This window comes from Canis aureus, chromosome 28, assembly GCF_053574225.1.
Source record: "Canis aureus isolate CA01 chromosome 28, VMU_Caureus_v.1.0, whole genome shotgun sequence".
NCBI classification, from domain to species: Eukaryota; Metazoa; Chordata; class Mammalia; order Carnivora; family Canidae; genus Canis; species Canis aureus.
The window spans coordinates 22,231,561-22,253,760 of NC_135638.1; the positions used below are offsets into that span (position 1 = coordinate 22,231,561).

At 40.9% G+C, this 22,200-nt stretch overlaps 1 pseudogene; it reads right to left on the bottom strand.

The window, feature by feature from the left end:
• Positions 1–952: 952 nt before the first annotated feature.
• Positions 953–21,208, bottom strand: LOC144300148 (spermine synthase pseudogene; annotated as a pseudogene).
• Positions 21,209–22,200: the final 992 nt, after the last annotated feature.

Sequence of the window (22,200 nt, forward strand, 5' to 3'; positions counted from 1 at the left end):
TGTAGCTAAAACTTTATAGGCACACATATATATACAAGTATAATTGTTAATTGTATAAGCTCTAAATCCCCTCGCCCCAAATGCTTTCAGGAAAGTCCTTACTGACCTCCAGACCGTGCAGAGTGTGTTACTATCACCCGACCACAGGTCACCTTTGAAACCTGATGGCAAGCATGTAGGACCATGACCCAGGACAGCTGTCAGACTCATTGAGTAACCTTGAACTAGTTGCTTTGCCATTTGGGGATTCAGTCCTTGTTTCTGTAAATGCCTTTTTGCCTGTATTTTAGAATATGCTTGTGGGTGGTCCAGGTGGAACAAAAGTATTAAGTGCATTCTTCTAAAATTCAGTAACTCCACACAGTCAAAATCAGAACTAATCCTGAAACAAAGTTTCTATAGGTAAAGACACAGGAGAAATTTTTAGTTGCACATTTTGTTAGCAATAGCCATTGACACCTTGTGTCTGCAAGGTGTTTCCAAATGTTTTCACTGAAAACTAGTTCTACTGCCTGTCTACATATGGACAACAAAAATTTGTTTTTAAGTGATAGTTGTATTAATAATCTTTGCATTTTTTCTCACAATTTTATTCAAAGCATTGCTATTTTTTTTTTCTTAACTCTCTTATAAGCACCAAATTTTAATATCTAAGTCAATTCCTTGGGAAAGAAATACCATCAAGAACTTTCCTCCAGGACAAAACGATGATGTTCACGCCTCCAAACGACCAAATTTGAAATCTACCAAACTAAAAAAAAGCCCACACATTAAAAAAAGTAACATATATCACATTCTATGGGTTCCATGCATTTAGCAGCCTTTGCTTGTGCTGTGTAATCATCCTTTAGCTGACTTTTAAAAAGTAGCACCCAACCTCATCAAAATACTTTTTCCATTTGCTTTTTTTAATTAAAAATAATTAAAACGAAGGAATTCACAACTGCATGAATCATTTCAATGTCATGCACAGCAGATGAAGGTCAGGAGGGCTCTTTACTGCACACATGATTAGGAGATACTGGTCTTCAAGGTTCAGCTTTCTTGCAAACTGAAAAATATCCACATTCCAAGTGATTGGAAGAGCCGATCTCAGAATCCCAAAGGACAATACTAGCACCCAAGAGGTTCAGGGAGTGACAGGGCTTTCATCAAATTGACAGTTATTCTGTGTAATACGTTTCCCATCTTGTTTCAGTACTTTGATTGAGAGGTCAAGAATCAGTCTGAGAAACTCCCATGTGGAATCTTCTGGAGATGTAGAGATTGGAATGGCTTTCAAATCATTAATCACATAATCACAGTCTCTCCCTTCTTTGGCATCTCTACAGCACTGGAATACAGTCTTAATACAGTCTTCTACTAGAAACTGAGACCAGTCTCCTTTAAGATTGTCTCAGGCATCACTACATTTTTTGCATGTTTTTTTTTTTTTTTTTAATGTATTCATTCATGAAAGAGAGGCAGAGACCTAGGCAGAGGGAGAAGCAGTTTTCCTGAGGGGAGCCTGATGCGGGACTCAATCCTAGGACCCTGGGATCACGACCTGAGCCAAAGGCAGATGCTCAACAACTGAGCCACCCAAGCATCCCTCGCTTGTATTTCTCACATCCATGGACCATCATTTGGGTCACTCTGTACCATAGTGACCACCTTTGGTTTCAGTTTGATAATTTCACATAATATGCCCCCATCTCCACCCACTAGAATGAGTGGGTCTTTGCCACTGTAGTCTTTTCCACCACCTACATGGCCTACATATTCCCAAATCACTCTCTGCTGGGTTAACACCCCCACTAAGATTGAGAATATTTCCAAATTGCTTCAAATGTAGGATTTTAATGTTCTATAAGGTGAATCTTCATCATACATTATTTACTTACGTCAGAAAAAAGCAGGCCACCATTGGGCCTGTATCTGTGGGCCAGTATCTGTCTATGGCCTTTCCTCAAACTGTGGGTGGTAATCATTTCCCCTGCCCAATACTGTCCTCAGTTCTTTCATTCTTTCTTCTACCTTGTTCAAAAGACTGTCAACTTCTTGGCCCTGTGAATTGCCATCATAACCCAAGGTCCAACACCACCAACCCCTAGGGATAATTCTCAAATTGGCAGAGCTACCATTTTGGTTTATGTAGGTTGCTAAATAACCATGGTCTTGCCCGCTGGGTAGACTCTGTCATCCTTTGCTCCTGGAAAATGGACTGGAAGCCTTTTAGAATGGTCTCATCATCAGTTTGAATGTGGAGCATGAAGTTGAGAGTGCTGGGGATCAGCGGTTTAGCGCCTGCCTTTGGCCCAGGGTGTGATCCGGGAGTCCCGGGATCGAGTCCCACATCGGGCTCCCTGCATGGAGCCTGCTTCTCCCTCTGCCTGTGTCTCTGCCTCTGTGTGTGTGTGTGTGTGTGTGTGTGTCTCTAATGAATAAACAAAATCTTAAAAAAAAAAAAAAGTTGAGAGTGCTGTGCCACGCTGCCGCCATAATGAGGCGAGGCCCTCTGCCATGCCTGGAGGAGATGACCACAGAGACTGAGGCTGTGGGACATGCAGGCTCCAGCCCATAGGGAGTGCCCACCTTTTTTACATTTTTAAAGGAATGATTTCAAAAGTAACCCTGAAGGAAACTCTAGGGTAATGCTTAAACAGATGGTTCTGTCCAAAGATCACCTTTGCTGTGTGATAGGTGATTCATTAAGAATCATCTACTGTAAAATTCCAATACAAGGCAGGTTTGGGAATTTTAAAGCAGACATTAGCAAGTGTTAGTTGGGAAAATGAAAGACTAGTAACCCAGGAAATGAAGAGAGTGAATGGGACTGGACTGAGTCTCTAGGTGCTTTAGAAACCGGGAATACAGCTCAATCCCCTAGGATGAAATGAGGCAAGAAGACAAGTTCATAATAATAGCGCCTTGTTAATCTGGTTACTGAGCACTTTTTAAAAGCTATTAGCCACCTACAGAAAGCAACACATCTCCGTGGCTTTGCTCTCGCTTGTGAAGACAGCAGAGAGCTAGTACTTACAAAGACAAACCAGTCCTGTATTTAAGCATGATTTGCTTTACAAAAAGCGCTCTGCTAGGTATCTACATGCCACACGTTAACCAGCTTTATTCAATACCATTCAGGAAGAGGCTAAGCCAATTTGTCTAGCCTAACTATTCTTAGTGAAAATAATTGTGTTTGCTTAAAGCTGAAATCGAACACTTAGATGTCCTGAAAACAAAAAGAATCAGAAAAAAAAAAATTAAAAACTTTAGGTCCATCACACCGTCTAAATCATGACTATTAGTAACTTTGAGGGTAAGTGAGCCAAAAAAACAAAACATTCCAAACTTCAACCAATTCAAGTAATAACTTTGTTGATTTTTGTTAACATTAATAAGCACTTAATGGTAAGATTAGCAGACCAGAGTCTGAATCTTGACTCCTTCACTGATAACTCTGTGTGATCTCATGTCTGTGTCTCAGTTTCCTGAGATACCTAATAGCAGCTACCCCACCAGGTAGTTCTGCAAACTAAGATAGTGCATATAAATTGTGCATAGCTCCATGCCTGATGCTCACTGAGTGTTAGTTGTCAGTTCCTAAGGTTGTGAAAAACACAGTAAAGGAATGGCTAATAATATTAAGTAATTTTAATTGTTGCTGCTTCTCCATATATGATCCATTATACAAGGTTTTGAGCACTCATGTACTCTAATGCAAGTACAGTGTTTCATGGTTGTTACTCTTCAGTAGACAGGCCAATAAAGTTGCATGAGATGTTCAAGCCAACATTACAGCCATTTAATCATTGCAAGACTGCAAGCATGCTTATCCATCACAAAAGTTCATAAATCAAACATCCAAGTATATACTGAATCATTTACACTTATGGTGATCCAACAATTATAAAAGCAGCAAAGAGCATGCATAGTTTCTAAAGAACGATTTTTTTAAAATCAGATACCTAGGGTTTATGAAACCATAATTTCATTTAGATGGTGTGTACAACTTCTAGAGAATTTTTAGTTGCTTGGAGTTCCCTTACTTTCTAATGGGAAGAATCAAAGTCCATCAGGTAAATAAGAATATTTACCTGGGATAAGAAAAGAGTGTATTCCAAGCTATGTTTATCAATATACTTGAACTAATCTCATAAAATGTCCTACAAATTGCAATTCAGCAAATGGACCAGAAGCACTGGCTGTTAACAGTATGTGTGTGTGGGGGGGGGGGCATATATACATAAGTGTGGATAATGGATAAAATGGACTGAAATCTGAAGACTAAGTTCCTTACTCTGTTGTCTACTTAATGACTGACTTCTGGAGTAATCATTTTTTCCTTCATCAAATATGAAAAACTATGATCAAACGTTTTTATGAGTACAATTAGAGAATATTTTTTTTTAATTTTTATTTATTTATGATAGTCACAGAGAGAGAGAGAGAGGCAGAGACACAGGCAGAGGGAGAAGCAGGCTCCATGCACCGGGAGCCTGATGTGGGATTCGATCCCGGGTCTCCAGGATCGCGCCCTGGGCCAAAGGCAGGCGCCAAACCGCTGCGCCACCCAGGGATCCCCAGAGAATATTTTTTTAAGATTTTATTTATTTATTCATGAGAGACTGACACAGAGAGAGGCAGAGATAGGTAGAGGGAGAAGCAGGCTCCCCATGGGGACCCCAATGTGGGACTTCCCAGGATCCCGGGATTACACCCAGAGCCAAAGGCAGATGCTCAACCACTGAGCCACCCAAGTACCCCAAGAATAATTTTTTAAATGCAATTTTACCTAATTTAGGTTAGTAGTGACCTCCAGACCAATTAGAGTGTTCTTTTCTCTTTCTTGCTGATTTCATTCACAACAAATAAAACTATAAGATACAGGTCATTTATTACTTAGATCAGAAAGGCAAAATATGCTAAGTACATGAAGAATAAAAAATTAAGTGTGATTTTTAAAAAGTGAATTCCACGGCTAAAATTAACCACACAGGAAACAACAGATGTTGGTGAGGATGCAGAGGAAGGAGAACCCTTGTGCACTGTAATGGGAATGCAAACTGGTGCAGCCACTCTGGAGTACAGTATGGAGGTCCCTCAAAGAGTTGGAAATAGAGCTACCCTATGACCCAACGATAGCACTACTAGATACTTACCCAAACAATACAAAAATACTGATTCAAAGGGATATATGCACCCCAATATTTATAGCCTAGCATTACTCAATGGTAGCCAAACTATGGAAAGAACCCAAGTGTCCATTGACTGACGAATGGATAAAGAAGATGCAATGGACTATTATTCAGCCATCATAAAGAATGAAATCTTGCCATTTGTAATGATGTGGATGGAGCAACAGTGTATTATACTAAACAAAATAAATCAGTCAGAGAAAGAAATACCATGTGATTTCACTCATATGTGGAATATAAGAAACAATACAGATGAACATACGGGAAAGGGTTAAAAAGGAGAGAGAGGGAAACAAACCATAAGAGACTCTTAATGATAGAAAACAAACTGAGAGGCCCTATGGAGGGAAGTGGGTGGGGGATGGGCTACATGGATGGTGTGTATTAAAGAGGATGTTTGTCATGATGGGCACTGGGTGTTGTATGTACGTGACAAATCACTGAATTCTATTCCTGAAACCAATCGTGCACTATATGTTAACTAGAATTTAAATTAAAATGTAAAGGGGGAAAAAAAGGTAAATTCCATTCTGTAGGATTAAGGCCTAGAAGACTACTAGGAATGTTAGAAGACTGGTAATATACTTAAATCCTAATATACATAAGAAGCTTTGAAAAATTCAAAAGAAATAAGCAAGGCTTGGGGTGCCTGGGTGGTGCAGTCGGTTGAGTGACTGGTTCTTGGTTTTGGCTCAGGACCATGATCTCAGCGTTGTAGGATCAAACCCCACCTCAGACTCCGTGCTGAAGACTCTCTCTCCCTCTGCCTCGCCCCATGGACACACTCGTGCTCTCTCTCAAATAAATAAATCTTTTTTAAAAAAATGGAAAAAAAATAAATAAATTAAAAAATGGAAAAGATAGATAAATAAATAAATAAATAAATAAGTAAATAAATAAATAAATAAATAAATAAAAATTAAAAAATGGAAAAGAAGCCAGGCTCGGTTCAACTTTATCTTAAAAATAACTTACATAACTGCACTCAGTGAATAGAAAGCCCGGTTCACGCCTTGAAGTCATGTCTCTGTTGATACTATGATACGGGGGTCAGTTCTGCCTCAGTGCAGAAACGATACAGTGGAATAAGATGGAGATCCGGAGATAGCCATTTACCAAAAAGAAATCTTTTTCTGAAAAGAAATACTCCACCGTGATGCGCATTGAAATTTATGGAGCAAGCACATTTCTAAACATTGGCCATTATTCAGACAGCTCAGGCTCATCTCATGTTTTCTTCTATTATAGAGCATCTTAATTTTGTATGGCTTTTGGGTTGTTTTTTTGTTGTTTTAATAAACACTGAAACAATAAAGAATTTAAAATGCAAAGCCATCTTGTGGACTGTAGTTTCAGGTTTAAGTAATCACTGCTCTCCTTGTTTTACTGTATTTTGACGAGGGCCAACGTTCTAATTACCGTCCAGCATCTCTTGTTCAGCAGGCGGTGCCAATCACACCCCATTATCTATTGATGTGGAGTAAGTGCCCGTTAGGGGCTGCTGCAATCACCACCCTAATTTTCCGCTCACGCTCCATCCACGTCAGCGCTCTCGTCTCCAGAGGTAAGAGCAGCTGTACTCTCTGTACTCATTAACCCAGCCGCCCTTGACATTTGTTCCTTTTTTTTTAAACCTAATGTCGCAAATTCTCTACTAAAGGAAAGACTTTCAGCCTGCGATTTTTTTTTGCATTGATTATTTCAGCTGTGTTCCAGGATCTGCCTTTGCATCTAAAATAGTATTCTCACATTTCACACACTGAGGTTCAAAATTCCAAACAGAAGCCCCACACGGGACTGTGATTTGATGCCACTGAATGGCCCAAGGGGGGGCACTGAGTTGGATGTAGGTCCAGAGCTTCACCCATTGATCTGAATTTGGCCTTAAAAAGCATTAGCAATTTGTTTCTTCTTGGTATTACCAACTGCTGAAAAACCTGACGCGATCAGTTATATAGGCTATTTTACAATTAGTGCTTCTCGTTTCAGAGAAGCTTAGTTTTGATGTGTTCCTCCCCTGTTCCGACCCTCCTTTAGCTCTGCAAATGTCTGTGCTTGAGAGGAGAGCTTGTATTAATTACACTCCATCTTCATCTTTCCCCATGTGCAGCAGGGTTCCAGGGGCTTGCATCTTGCATCTGAAATGGAAGAAATGATATTTGCATTTTTATATCCTCATATAGCAAAGGACCAGCCTCTCCTACCTCTGTTCCCAAAATACTCTCCCATAGCCCATTCTTTATTGTCCGTGATCTTTTTTTTTACATAAGGCAAAATAATGCCGTACTTTATTGATTCTAAAATGTTCTCCCCCGATACGTTAGCATCTCTGGATTGAGAATGGGTTTTTCAATCAGTGGCATGTCATAATCGCCAGCATTCTTCTTAGTGCACACAAAATAAGGATTTAAAAAACGTGGTGAATTTTTTGACTGTATGAAATTCAGCAAAAATTGGTAGCATTTACTGAAGTCTTACCATGTGTCAATTATTATTTTAAGTGTTCCTCCACCTTATTTTGACCCTCCACAGAAACTCTATGGCAGCCCAGGTGGTGCAGCGGTTTGGCGCCTGCCTTCAGCCTAGGGTGTGATCCTGGAGACCCCGGATTGAGTCCCATGTCGGGCTCCCTGCATGGAGCCTGCTTCTCCCTCTGCCTGTGTCTCTGCCTCTCTCTCTGTGTCTCTCATGAATAAATAAATAAAATCTTAAAAAAAAAAAACTATGAATAGGTACGATTATTAGCCCTGTTTTACAGAAAGGTGAAGTGACATAGTGACAAAGCCAAGCTTTGAACGCGGGTCTTTGACCGAGTGGCTGCTCCTCACTGTGTTCCACCACACACCCTTGCAAGAGGATCATTTGATCTGATCTTCAGTGTCCTTCCTTCCAAAGAGTTTTGCAAAGATAAAGCTACAAACTATAAAATATTAATCATGTAAAGTAAAATAGCATAGGATTTTAATGTATTCAATAACACTGAGAGACCTTTTTCTGGATATTACGAGTCTACAAGAATTCCTAGAACACAGTCCCTACCTTCAAGGGCTCATAGTCTAGTGTGAGAGGCAGACATCCCAGACAATAATATCAACAGTGAGGAAAGTTCTAGAGCAGGGGCAAGTACTAAGGACCTCAGGTATACGGCTGAACTTGAACCAGACTGTCTGGTTTCTGAGAGAAGGCTCCCCTAAGCCTTGAGGCTGTTTTGAATCAGGAGAATTTGCTTCAGGCTTCCTGTACAGCGTTGGATGATGAATGAATGGGTGAGCTAATGAATCAATCAATCACTGAAAAAGGCAACCAGCTACGGCTTGAAAGAAACTGAGCCCACAGCCTGGGGTCATGGATGTGTAAGGAGCAATCATTGAAACCACATCCTTGAGGGAGCCTGAGAGGGAATGGAAAGAGGTGAAGAGGTGCTAGAGGTTGTGCAAACCAACCAAAAGGGCTTCAAGGGGGAGTGTCAGCAGTGTCCGAAGTTGCAAAGAAGAAAAAATAAAGACTGCAAAACGCTGGTCGAATTCTTTCCCTGGAAGTCTGATGCCCTCAGAGGAGAACAACAGGATGCTATTAGGTTCCCTCTGCCTCATTTTCACTTAGGGACCTAAGGTCTAAAAGGATCCAGTGGGATCCTTGTGGGGCCTCAACTCCCAGGCGGGCAGCAGGTGTTGGACGCCTCCTAGCTTGGGGGGAAGAGGTTGTGAGGCAGTTTTGCAGTCACAAGCCACCACCCCACCCCAGCCTGCAGAAGATCCAACTGGCAAAGTGCAGGTGAGAGGGGCAGGGGTGCGGGCACACTGCCCCCCACCCTCCCCTCGCTGGGGGCTATGCACGGGCATTCTAAGAGCACCATGCATGGGGCCCCAGGGCACCCCTCCAACCAGGGGAGCCAAGGTTGGGCAAACATTTGCAGCTCTTTCTCAGGCCCCTGGTTTCAGTTTTAACTACTATTATATCAGCTCTTGTGACTGCAAGTGACTTTTTAAAAAAGATTTTGTTTGTTTGTTTGTTTGTTGGATGAAAGAGAGCAAGAGCATGGGTGGGGGTGATAGGGCTGGGGGGAACGGCAGAGGGAGAGAGAGAAGCAGACTCTCGGCTGAGCAGGGAGCCCTACACCAACCTGGATCCCAGGACCCTGGGATTGTGACCTGAGCCAAGACCAAACACTTAACCGACTGAGCCACCCAGGCTCCCTTGAATGGACAATGAACAAATAAAATTAAGCATCACTGTCAAACCCAATTCGTTGAATGAAAAGATTATGAGCAAAAATGAGGAGAGAAAAGAAAAGATTGCATGTCACATGGTGGTTGTGGCCGGGCTGTCACTAAACAGCTATCAGGACTGAGTTGCAAGCATTATGCCTATCGTAGTCCCTGTGGGGAGCGATAACCTGCGTGATTCCCACCCTCACTAGGCTTGAAGTGGCAAGACAAGTAACTGCACACAAAATAAACTCTAGTGACTGAGTATATGCATCTTTTCTCTCCATTCTTGTTTTATCCACCACTCTTTCTCCTGTGAAGACACTGACTGGTGAGAGCTAATTTTCCTGGGACACTCTCAGCAATGTTTATAAATCTGATAGGCAAAGTGCTTATGTGTTTTCCAGAGTATATACTTAGCATTACTTTATCATTTTGTTCCTCCTCCCCATATCATTGAGCGCTGTAGAAGGAGACCTTGTAGTTTAGTAAAAGAGAGAAGACATTACACTAAATAGTTCAATGGGAGGGCCCAGAAGGAGCTTGCATCTCAGCTGGAAGGCCAAGAAAGACAGCAACTGGCTTTTAGAGACAAATATGGTTGATTTCACAGTTGCAAGCTCTGATTTAAGTCAGAATAAAAAGCTACATGAAATCAACTAAAAGGAGTCTGCTGTCTGGTGCTCCAACAATTAGTTGAAAGGCTCCTACTTTGAAAATAATTCACAGCCCCCTCATCTTTTAAGCTGATGCTGCTCAAACTACAACCAAGGGAACAGTTCCTCTTCTGTCCTGTGAATTGTTTGTAACCAGTCCACAATGAGGTAAGTACAGAAACTAAGTAAGCATTTAGGACTTTAATGGCAATTTGGCAGAATAGTTTTAGGTCTGCTGAATTAAAAAAAAAAAAAAAAAAAGAAGGAAAGAAATGAGTTTGTGTTTTGTATGTCTTTGGATTCTTTTTTCACTGAATTTTTTCTATTTATTTTATTATTATTTGTAAAAAAATATTGATGATAGATGATATCGATAATAGATCGATAGATGATAGATAAATAGATAGAGATAGATTCACAATGAATTTAAGACAAAGTCGGTCCTTGTACACAGGTGTTCTGAGAGTCGTTGCTCAGAGCCACTCAGTGGGCCTCAAACACAGTCCACACAAAAGAACTGGCAGTTAAATACAACAGTTCCTGAAGGATCCAGAAACACTAGTGACAAGTCAGGAGGCACCCTGTAGACGTTCTCATTCAAAACAGAGTTCTTGGCCAGATTGTTGGCAGCTTTCCAGATTTCTGCCAGCAGGAAGCACAGATAAGGAAGCTACACTCCCCTTGAAAAATCAGATTTATCCGGAGTGACGCCTAATTTCACATAAAATCCACAAAAATGTGAGCTGGCCAAATAGCTCAGTGAGACTGAGTGTTACCAGTGGTGTCTTCAGAGCGAAGTGTCACTTCTGTTTCCTCTGACTTTAAAGGAGATAGAAGTGTCTTGAGCTGATAAAGTCACAGAGCCTGTGGCAAAAAAATCCCCAAGCAGCCACGACTGTGTCATCAGTTAAATAGAATCAGGTATTATGGGTATGAAATCAGCCCTTTAGGGGCACCACATTCAGCTAGATGGATGTTCCTGTAGTGACTAAGAGAGGTGAGGTCTGCTGTTAGATTGATTTTAGCCAGGGAGATGCACAACATCCCCCAGCGGAATGCTTCATTGCAACATGGGTCTAAGGATATACTCATTGAACCAGGCCTTTAGCAATCCTGGACAACTGAAACTAATGTGTCCTTAGCAAACATCACCAGGTTCCCATTATTTGTATTCTTAGCTGTTCTCAGATGTCTTTAGTTGGTGTCTTTCATTAGACTAAATTAGTTGGATTTTTACAGGCAGAAAAAATATCTTCCCGTATCTTTTGCAGTTTTCCCACGCGTCTATTACATTCTGTGCCCAGTAGGCTCTGAGTAAATGTTGACTAACCCGTTAATAAAATGATGTAAATCAAACAGCAGGTTCCTTTTCTTCACTTTCAGTGCATTTATTTTCTTTGCTGGTGTACTGTTTTATTCAAAGCTCTGTGAATTTGATTTAAATTTTTGGAAATAAAAGAACATAGAAAAATAATACAAACTTAGTTCATTTAGATCCTGCGTCCTCGGGTTTTATGCCCAACCAGAGAACTTGGCAACTGCATATCAAGATCTAATTAGCTCAGGCAAAAATCCAAGCTACTCACCCATTGATGAAGCCTCAACTGATGAGATTTCTTGAAGGGAAATTAAGAAACAGAGACCTAGGGGGAATCCCTGGGTGGCTCAGCGGTTTGGTGCCTGCCTTTGGCCCAGAGCGTGATCCTGGAGCCCCGGGATCAAGTCCCACGTAGGGCTCCCGGCATGGAGCCTGCTTCTCCTTCCGCCTGTATCTCTGCCCCCCTCTCTCTCTTTCTATGTCTATCATGAATAAATAAATAAAATCTTAAAAAAAAAAAAAAAAAGAAACAGAGACCTAAAGCACTATGCTCTTCTTTTCTGTTCCCTTTTCTTATCTCTTCTTGAATTTCCCCAAAATTATGCAGAAGTGCTCAGATGGAAACTGAATGTGTTCTTTCTTATAGTAATGAACTCAGCCACAACATCCCGTGAGCAAGGGACTAGTGGACGAGGGAGCCTGGAAGGCATGAAGGTAGCAAGGCCAAGGAAGAGAGAGCCCAAGAAGATAAAGCTCAATCTATGAAAAAAAACCTCAGGCCCTCACTGTAGACTCGAGCTCCATTTCCGGGAGAATCAGCAGCATGTAGGGCATAGAAATTCTGTTCCATTCTTCCCCCTTTGTCTGTTTGTCTCCTTCTCTCCTACATTCATCCACACCATCTCCATCTTTGCTTAGCCAAAACCGCTTCCCTTCTCATAGAAAAGAGGGGAACTTGCTTGACTGGGAGGTTGGGAAGTGGCCCACATTATGTTTTGAATGGAAGATTTCATTTTCATTTGTTACCCCATTGCCTCTGTGATTTCCCTGCAAGTGGAGCCAACAGTTCCTTTGAGAAAGACCCAAAACTCTTCAAATACAGTAAGTCTCCACCTCTCCAAGTAAGATGGCATCAGTGCTAACTAAACCCTTTGAGAATTATTAGCTGTGTTTTAGAATCCTATTATAGGCTGTTACAGAAAAGACCCATTTGGTGATGCCACTATAAGGCCATCTGGTAACAATATTGTTTGTATTTTTTTTTTAAGATTTATTTATTTATTTATTTATGATAGACATAGAGAGAGAGAGGCAGAGACACAGGAGGAGGGAGAAGCAGTCTTCATGCCAGGAACCTGACACGGGACTCGATCCCGGGACCCCAGGACCACGCCCTAGGCCAAAGGCAGGAGCTAAACCCCTGAGCCACCCAGGGATCCCCCCATTGTTTGTATTCTAAGTGAGCACAAGCCATAATTGAGAAGGTAAAGATGGAGAAGGAACTACAAAAAACATGATCAGATAAGCAGAGGCTCAAGTCTCAAGAATCTTGTTCTTTTTCAAATGACCTTATAAGAGCTGAAAATTAGGCAACAGGGGGAAATAAAAGAGAAAACAAAGGGCTTTGCCTGTTCCTTCCTATTTCCTTTGTTTGGTTTTTCTGAGAAATGTGTTTGTAGCATAATTTTGGCATATTCACTATTGGCAGAAGCTTGTAGAATAATTCCTTCGTTAGTGTGCAGAATTTGATTCAACAATTCATTTTGAAGTCAGAACTTTGCTACCTGTAACGGAATTACATAGGATATATTAGGATATTTCCTAGGATATCAGAAAAGGGATTATTTTTTTTTAAATCAAGAAACAAAAAGGGAGGGAAGGGCACAGAGAAAGAAAACTGTAAAAAAATTAATAGCTAACTCTGAAAGGGAACAAACCATTTAATTCCTGCTAAGTGGAGCCCAGTTACTTGCACAGCAACATATTCCTCATTAATAGGTGTTTGTGAAGGAACCTAGTATGTCAATGAGAGATATGTGATACTTCCCTAAGTCTTTCTTAAACTTTCTCCATTCACACCCTAGAGCAACCCCACACTCCTAGCTAGCTAACCTTTTGCATCAATAGTGGAGAATGAAGGCAATCCAACAACATAGAGGTAGGTCTAGATTGTACCTTAGGAGATCTGACTCCTTTTTTGGAAAAAGCTACAGTTCACTAATGTCTTAGAGATTTGTGCACCCACCTCGTTCATAGTTTGATATTTGAAAGCAGATCCCAAGTGGAAGAGATTGTAACAAGATTCTAAACACATGTACTTGTTTCTAAATGGCAATACTAAGTGTGGATATAATCTTTTGGGGGAGATGGAGGCTTTCTGTATTTAGAGAGGGTTTTTTTTTGCTCTTCCTCAAAGATCCTGTTGGGCTCTACTTGCTAGATTTTTAGTAGTAGTCACAAATGGGATATGGTAATGAGTAAACATAGAACTCAATTCAAAGTCTGAGACCAACCAAAGATATGGACAACCAAGCTCCTACACACACACACACACACACACACACACACACATGTGCACACAATAATTCCTTCAGGCAAACTCTTCTTAACCTGACCTTGAAAGTCCAGTGCCCATTAAACCACAAGACAGAACTGAGGAAGCCAGAACTCCCTGTGGCACTCTGTGTCCAGAGGTTGGTTAGTATCCAGTTTGGGAATCATAGAAAAAATAATACAGACTTAGTTAATTTGGGTCCTGTGTACACAGGTATCATGCCCATAGAACTTGGCAACTATGTATCAAAACCTAATTAGCTCAGGCAAAATCCAAACTACTCACCCAATATTTGAGTTTTCATTCAGTTTAGAAAAGTGTGTTACCATTCACTCATTCTTTCATTCCACCAACACTTGACAATTTACCATGTCCCAGGCCTAGCTATGAATACAGGTATGAACAAAACCAAGTCCCTGCTCTCGTAGAGCTTAGATATCTGTATCTTGGGAAGTCACTCTGAATCATTCCATGGAGAAAGGATAGAATATGAATACACTATCACAACCAAATCAAATAAATACAATATTTGATGATGTGCGTATTCTCTTTCCTGAGTCACGTGAGCCTCTGCCCTCTGTCTTTCCCACATAACCCAGGCTTAAAAGCCAATGTCTTCAGTATAAAGGAGTTCCATTCTCAGAGTATTTGTAAACTAAAGCAACCTTTGGGGCTAGAAGTCCTCTTTCCAAAGCAAATTTTTGTGCAAATGGGCTGAGCCAGAGGCTCCAGGGGTGACAATAGGGAAAGGCAGCTAGGAGTGGGGAAAATGGCTGCTGTGTCTTGGGTGACTCTTCCAGCTGAGGGGCAAGAATCTTATCCCTGGGCCGATGGGCGAGCGCTGTAGTTCTCTTAGAGAAGGAGGATAGGAAAATCCTGGTAAGATTCAGTGGAGAGGAAATTTATTTTTTGAAGCCATGGATGCCTCTCTTTTGTAATTTTTTCCTCAAGGAGCTCAACCTTGGAGTTGATTCATGCATCAGCAAAAAATTTACTGAGTGTCTACTCTGCATCGTGAACTATTCTAATCACTAGAAATATACATCAGTGAACAAAATAGGCAAAAATTCCTGCTGTCCTGGGGGTAACATTCTAGGAAGAGGACAGAAAATAAAAACAGCCACAGAGCTTAGAAGGGAAGAGAAATGGCCTTGATAAATGGTAGTCTATCAGCAAGCAATAAGTACTATATATAATATGTACTGTATATTATATTATATATAAATATAAAAGGGGCCAGGGGAAAAGAAATCTTTGTGAGGTACGCAGTGTTAAAGGTACAGTCAAGTGGAGCTAGGTTAGAAAATCATGAAAATAATTTTAAAATACCCAATGACTTGGACTGTAAGTATTATGCTTTTAAATTACTCAAGGATCCAATAAGAAATGATGGTGGAGACAAGAAATAAAGAATCATTATTTCTTAGATTATTAGTCCAATTAATATACATTTTTAGGTCCCTTGTAATTCATTCCTTAGCGAAATACTTGTGTAAATCCCTTACTCGTTTTTATTGTCCTTTTTTTTCTTTTTCTTATTGATTTGTTGGAGCTCATTTATGTTAGGATTATGAATCTTTGTCCAGAATATTTGTTATGAATATGGTCTCCCACTTGTTACTGATATTTGCACTTTTTAAAATGTCTTTTGCTGGAGAAAGGTTTTAAATTTTTGACTCAGATCTATCCATTATTTCCATATGGTTTCTGGATCTCATGTCTTACTTAGGAAGTTCTTCTCACCTCCTGAATATATTCTCCTTTATTTTTTTCTTTTCAGTTTATACTTTTTTTTTTCAATTCTACAAATAATATACAAATTCATACTCAAATAATTCAAATAACATAGATGAATAAACAATAAAAATTATTTTCACTCTTGGGTGCCTGGGTGGCTCAGTTGGTTAAGCATCTGACTCTTGGTTTCAGCTTAGGTCATCATCTCAGGGTGGTGAGATAGAGCCCTATGTCAGGCTCCAGGCTCAGGAGCAAGTCTGCTCAAGATTCTCTTCCTCTACCCCTTCCCCATGCTTGCTTTCTCTCTCATTCTCTCTCTCTCTCTCTCTCTCTCTTTCTCAAATAAAATATATAAATCTTTTTTTTTAAGTTGCTTTCATTCTTTGCTCTTTCCACCCTCACTTATTTCCCTAGAGGTAACCACTGTTGACTTGAAAGACATCTTTTCCTTGTCACATTGATTCCTATTTCATCTCATTTCCAGATGGGCTCAAGACTGTTTCCAAGGATGTAAACAAACATCGATAAAATGTATTCTAAGGTGTCTGGGAACTAGTCTTATAAAGTGGAAAAAAAGCACAATTTCTGATCCTGAGATCTGAGAACAATGTCTTGCTGAGAGCACCCAGTGAATGAGATCCTCATGATCATACTTAGTGGTTTCATCTAGGTTTTCTTACAACAGCATTCAAGATCAATGGCTTCATGCAATTTGGTTAATTTAAGATAGCCCAATATCAAGCCCTACAAGTTAGCACCTTTCTGATAGGCTAAATTTTAGATAATAGAATTTATGACACAATCTTAATTTCTTGAAGTCAATGATCAGAGAAGGAAGATAAAGTAACAGCACTGCAATCTTTGCCTTTCATAAAAAAGTGAGCCAATGTCTGTTTTTATTGTGATTTTGATAATTAGCCTTCCAAGAATAATTATGAATTGCTATACAGTAACCATTGAAGCCAGGTGGGATTAGGAGGATGCAGGGCAATGGGCTAGAAGCATCAATGAGGAGGAAGGAGGACCTCTCCTGGATTAATGGTACCAGCGGTGTAGGGCCTTGGGAAAAAGACAACAGGGAAGCCATGACCTCAAGGGAGATCCATATTTTGTCTAGAGCAAGAAGCTGAGAACATTCAGGAATGAGGTATAGAGGATTTTGCTAATGCTCAAGGGCTCAAGGGTTTCAGGCTTTGGGGAAAGATGGGAGATGTGGACCAAATGAGGAAAGTGTGATACATGTGTGGAGATTAGGAGGGCAGGAGAGGAAGTGTGACCTGGGTGTCTGGAGCTTCGTAGAGTGATTGAACAGAGTTAAAGGCATAAGGAGATTAGTCCTAATACACTCAAAAGAGAGACTGGTGGGGAGGCTGCCAGTGGTTTTATATTAGTCGTTAAATTATCTCTGGTTTAGTGTGTTAGTTTTCTTCATGTGCTTTGAAATTTTGTTTGTGGCCTTTGTTTTACTTTCTTTGTTTTTTGGGGCGATGGGGAGGGTGTTAGGGGACGGGAAGGTTTGCTCTGTTATTTTGTCCTTTCTTTCCAAGCAACTTCCCCATGGCCCTTTCGGCCCTTTTGGCTGTCGCCTGCATCAAGGCTCCTAGGGCCAGCGAGTTTAGCACCAGGTCTTTTCCTGATCCTCCTTCAAGAGACAAAGGCAAAGTGAGGTGGCACCAGGCCCACTTAGAATTGGTTCTGTCCTTGGTCTCTGTGCCACATCCTGCCAGTGCGAAGGGACACCTTCTTTCCAGGGGCCGCCCCAGTGCAGGGACCCCAGCTCTCTTAGACTTCTTTCCCATTTGGGGAAGCCGGTCTCTGCCCCAGGTTCTTCCAGTTATCCTGGCTCTCAGCTCCCAACCAGGAGGGTGAAAGCTACAGGGCACCCTGAGAAATGTGGTCAACAACACTACCATACTCCTTACACTGACCAGGACAAAGTTCAGCTGGAGCAACCTTGTAAAGGTAAAAAGGCTATCTAATTTTTAAAAAATAATCAGGGTCAGAGGAGGTTTTTAGAAGAAGATTATTTTGTAAATGAAGAGATAAATGATCAGGGTGCCTGGGTGGTTAAGTGGTTAAGTGTGTGACTCTTGATTGCCACTAAAGTTGTGATCTCAGGGTCGCATCAATCTCAGAGCTGGGCGTGGAGTCTGCTTAAGATTCTCTCTCTCCTTCTCCCCCTCCACCCTTCTAGAAAAAAAAATATAAATAGTGAATTAAGAGCTCTTACAAATGAATTTTTTATTGAGATATAATTGATATATAACATGGTGTTAGTTTCAGATGTACAACATAATGATTCGATATTTGTGTATATTGCAAAATGACCACAATAAGTCTAATTAACATCCATCACCACACATAGTTGAAGATGTTTTTTCCTTGTGATGAGAATTTTAAAGATCTACTCCCTCAGCAACTTTCAAATACACAATGCAGTACTATTATTGTCATCAGCATGCTGTACATTATCTCCCCAGGACTTATTTATGTTTTATAACTAAAAATTTGTACCTCTCCACCCCCTCCTCCTGCCTCTAGCAATCGACAATCTATTCTCTGTATCTGAGTTTGGTTGGTTTTTTGCTTTCATAGATTTCATATATAAGCGAGATCATACAGTATTTACCCTTTCCTGTCTAACTTATTACACTTAGCATAATGCCCCAAAGTGAGCAAATGTCAAGATTTCCTTCTTTTTTAATGCTGAATAATATTTTGTACATATTTTCTTTATTCACTCATCCATCAATAGACTCTTAGTTTGTTTCCATATCTTGGCTATTGTAAAGCTTCAATATCTTTTCAAGTCCGTTTTTTTCATTTTCTTGCAAATCAATTTTTTTAAAATAACAAATACCCGATAGAAAAATCAACAAATACAAACAGCTCACAGGAAAAAAACCCACAGATCTATTTTTTTAAGATATAAAAAATCTAAAAACATCAATATGAAAGTAAAGCAAATTAAAGATATGCTAAATACTATTTTCACTTGTCTATCTCCCAAGATAGGCTATCAGCTACTCTATCTTTGCATGGTGCTGACCTATCACAAAAGCAGATGGGTCAAAGAAATGCTTAACATATTTTTGCTGTGTTTCATATCCCTATGCATTTAAACATGCCATTCATTCTTCATAGAATGTTTTTTGACCCTTTGTCGTATAGATTTACATCTAACTCCAACTCATGCATCAAAACTCAGCTCATATCACCTTCTCCAGGAAGCCCTCCTTGGTTTACCATCATGATCATCCTAGTCCTATTAATCTCTCTTCTGGTTTTCTGTGTAATCTTTTTTTTTTTTTTTTTAATTTGATCATATCCTTGTTTCATTGATTTCAATCATTGATTTACTTGTTCCTTTTCCCAACTACTCTGTGAGAGCGCCAAGTCTAATTCGATTTTGCGTTCCCAAGGCCTAGCTCATTGGAAGCACTCAAAGATTCTTTGTTGGATGTATGAATGAAGAACTTGTTACTTGCTCCGAGATTGTACATAGTTGGTTTAGTGATGCTGGGTTATGTGCTGAGCACTCTCCACTGGGAGGCAGTGTTGTGCAGTGAAAAGCTCTTAGCTTTGCAAGCCAGAAAGCCAGGGTTCCCACAACAATCCTGCCACCTCTTACCTGCCTATCCCTGGGCCATGCACAATTTTAAGATGCTGGCAAGATGAGAAGAATGAGCAGAAGAATATTTTCTTTACAGAATTATCATGAGGATTATAGATAATTTAGGTAAAGTATCCAACATATTGTAGATGCATTTATAAGATAGCTCTGGATTACTTGCTTATATAATAGTAGCACAATTGCAGGTAAAGGCCTAGATCATTTGCAATCATGCTGCAAATGACCCTCCCTCTAGAAGCTCTCAGTCCACTTCTCATGTCTGTCGGAGGGCTCAGGCTTGGAAGCTCACTGTTCAGAGGTTTTGGGGACTCCATAGAACTAGGACCTCCACTGGGGCTTAAGCAAGTCAAGGGCTTCAGGGACTGTTATTGCCAGGCCCTGGTTCAGCTGCATGTGCATTAAATAGATTTTTGTGCACTGGCCTGGGAAACAAGCCACCATCTATAATTCTGTTTCTATGGGGAAAGGCTTTCTGTGTTCCAAACAACCAACTTACTAATGAACTCCTGGAACACAACCTATTTGTCGACGGGGACCGGCTGACTGGGTTTACATGGCTGAGCCAGCCGCCCGAGCGACTGCACAGTGTTGATCTAATTATAATGAATTCTCTACGGTGACTAATCTAGCCGTGGTCTCCACAATTGAAGAGGAATTTTGAAAAATTGGAGAGTGTTCTACAAAGAACCACAAAGATGATTAAAGGACTGAAGGAAAATCTAGTCTGGTCTTTACAGTTTTAAAAGGGCTGCAGAAACCACTCATGCATACATCACTCTCAAATGAAAAAAGTATTTGATTCTGTACTGTGTCAAGTGCATTTATCATTTGCTAATTGACAATGAATTAATTCGTAGAGAAGGGAACCAGTGTTGTTGAGTGCCCGTATCAGAGTATCAGACACTTCATGGGCCTTTTATATACATTATTTAAGCTTACCCTCATGGCCACCCTGCCAGAGAGACATCGTTATGGCTATTTCACAGATGAGGAAACTGATTTTCAGTGAGATTCATTTGTCGAAAATCTGATAGTTAATAATACAGAACGTAGATTCAAATCCAGGCCAGATTAGTATCAAAGCCCCTCTAACCAATTTTCTACACGGCAGCCAGAGTGACCTTTCTGAAGTGTAAACTTGATGATGACCTTCTCCTGCGTAAAACACTTCTATGGCCTCACTCTGCTCCTGGGGTGAAACTCAAGCTTCTTAACACGGCTGGCAGGACCCTGAGCGTCTTGCCTCCTGCACACCAAACACCCTTGTCTCCTGCCATCACCTGGTCCCCTCAGCCCCAGGGCTGTGTCCAGACATCTTTCCTTTTGTCTATTCCTCCCTCTGCATCCAGCCTCCTAGCCTTCACACATGCAGTTCCCTCTGCTCTCCTGCTTTTCCTTATCTGTTGACCAACTTTCCTCTATTTACCCTATGGATCTCAGCTCGTACACACCTTCCTTTGGAAGCCTTCCCCGTGCCTCCAAGTAGAGACTGATCAGCCCTTCTCTGTGGTCTCCCAGTGGATCACATTTCCCATTATCACAGCATTATCACACTGCCCGGTACCTGAGTGCTGATTTAGCCTTGAACACCCTCCTGTGTGCACACACACACCCATCACTCAATCATTATTTGTTAAACAAGTGTTGAATGATCATATCACAAGTTATTTTTACAAACAGTAGTCAAAATATTGACATCTACAAAACATTTACCTTTTTATAAAAACTTTAAAAAAAAGAGAGGAAAAGAGGATTTGAGATTATCCCGATCATAATATGGCTCTCCCTTGTTTCCGGTATGTTTTCTTGAGAGGAAAGAAAGAAATACAGCTGTCAGTAGGATGCTGGATGTTGTGTAAAATGTTCGCACGCCCATGGGAGGATGGCCCCGGTGGACATCATCCATCATCATCTGGGTCATGGCAGGAAAGAGATTGAGAACCTTCCAACCCTTCCTAGCTCCAGGAAGGACCCCATGAATCCATTATATTCGAAAGGACATTGATCTTTGTAACTTCCTCCAGAGAGAAATCTCCAATCCCATCTGGTGTCGAACAACCCTTGGGGTAAGAACATTCTTCCTTTTGTTTAACTTTAATCAGCCCGTTTTTGGGTGTGCTCTTGGCCACAGAGGAAAAGAAGCCATCCCCCTCCAAGCAGTGGTTTGTCTGGAGTTCATGTCCATTGCCCATGCTGCTTAAGTCATCCAGAAGCGTCTCCTCTCTAGGTGGTATCATCCCAGGTCTGCTAGCCCCTCTTTGCTGGTCACTGAATGGCGATTTGGCTTTTGCTGTGAACTCTCTCCACATTCTCTCAATCCCATTGAGCCATGGAGACCAGAGCCAACCCCAGCTCTCTGTTACAGCTCAGATCAGTGCCGAGCTGTGTAGCAATTACCTCATGATACAGACATGCTTTTCATTTGCCACAGTTCTCTGCTTGCATTTTTTTTAATCATCAGAACTGCAGGGTTGTGACAATTCCTCCCGGTCAACTGGCTATCCACTAAAGCTATACTTTCAATTTTCCAGCCAACTGCTTTTGAGTGGTTGGCACCTTGCCTTTGAATATGTTCACTTTTTAGCTCCAAGTGCATAACCCTGAATTTTTCTTTGCTGAACTCCATCCGGTCTATGTCCCATTATTCCAGTTGGCCAGTATTGCCTTCTCTGACTACTCTAGCCTGCAGAAATCTTTTCCTTTGGTGGCACCTCGGGGTTTGTGTTATCAGCTGCCTACTTCCTGGGCATATTTCCTATAGATCAGTGCATTAGTCAGATTAAGCTAAATTATGCTGCTGTAAACCAGTCACCCCTAAATCTCGGTGGCTTAAAACAGTAGCTTTGGCTTTTCTTATTTGTGCTACATTGTCCACATTGATCAGTAGAGGGGCTCTGATCATCTCAGTCAGTC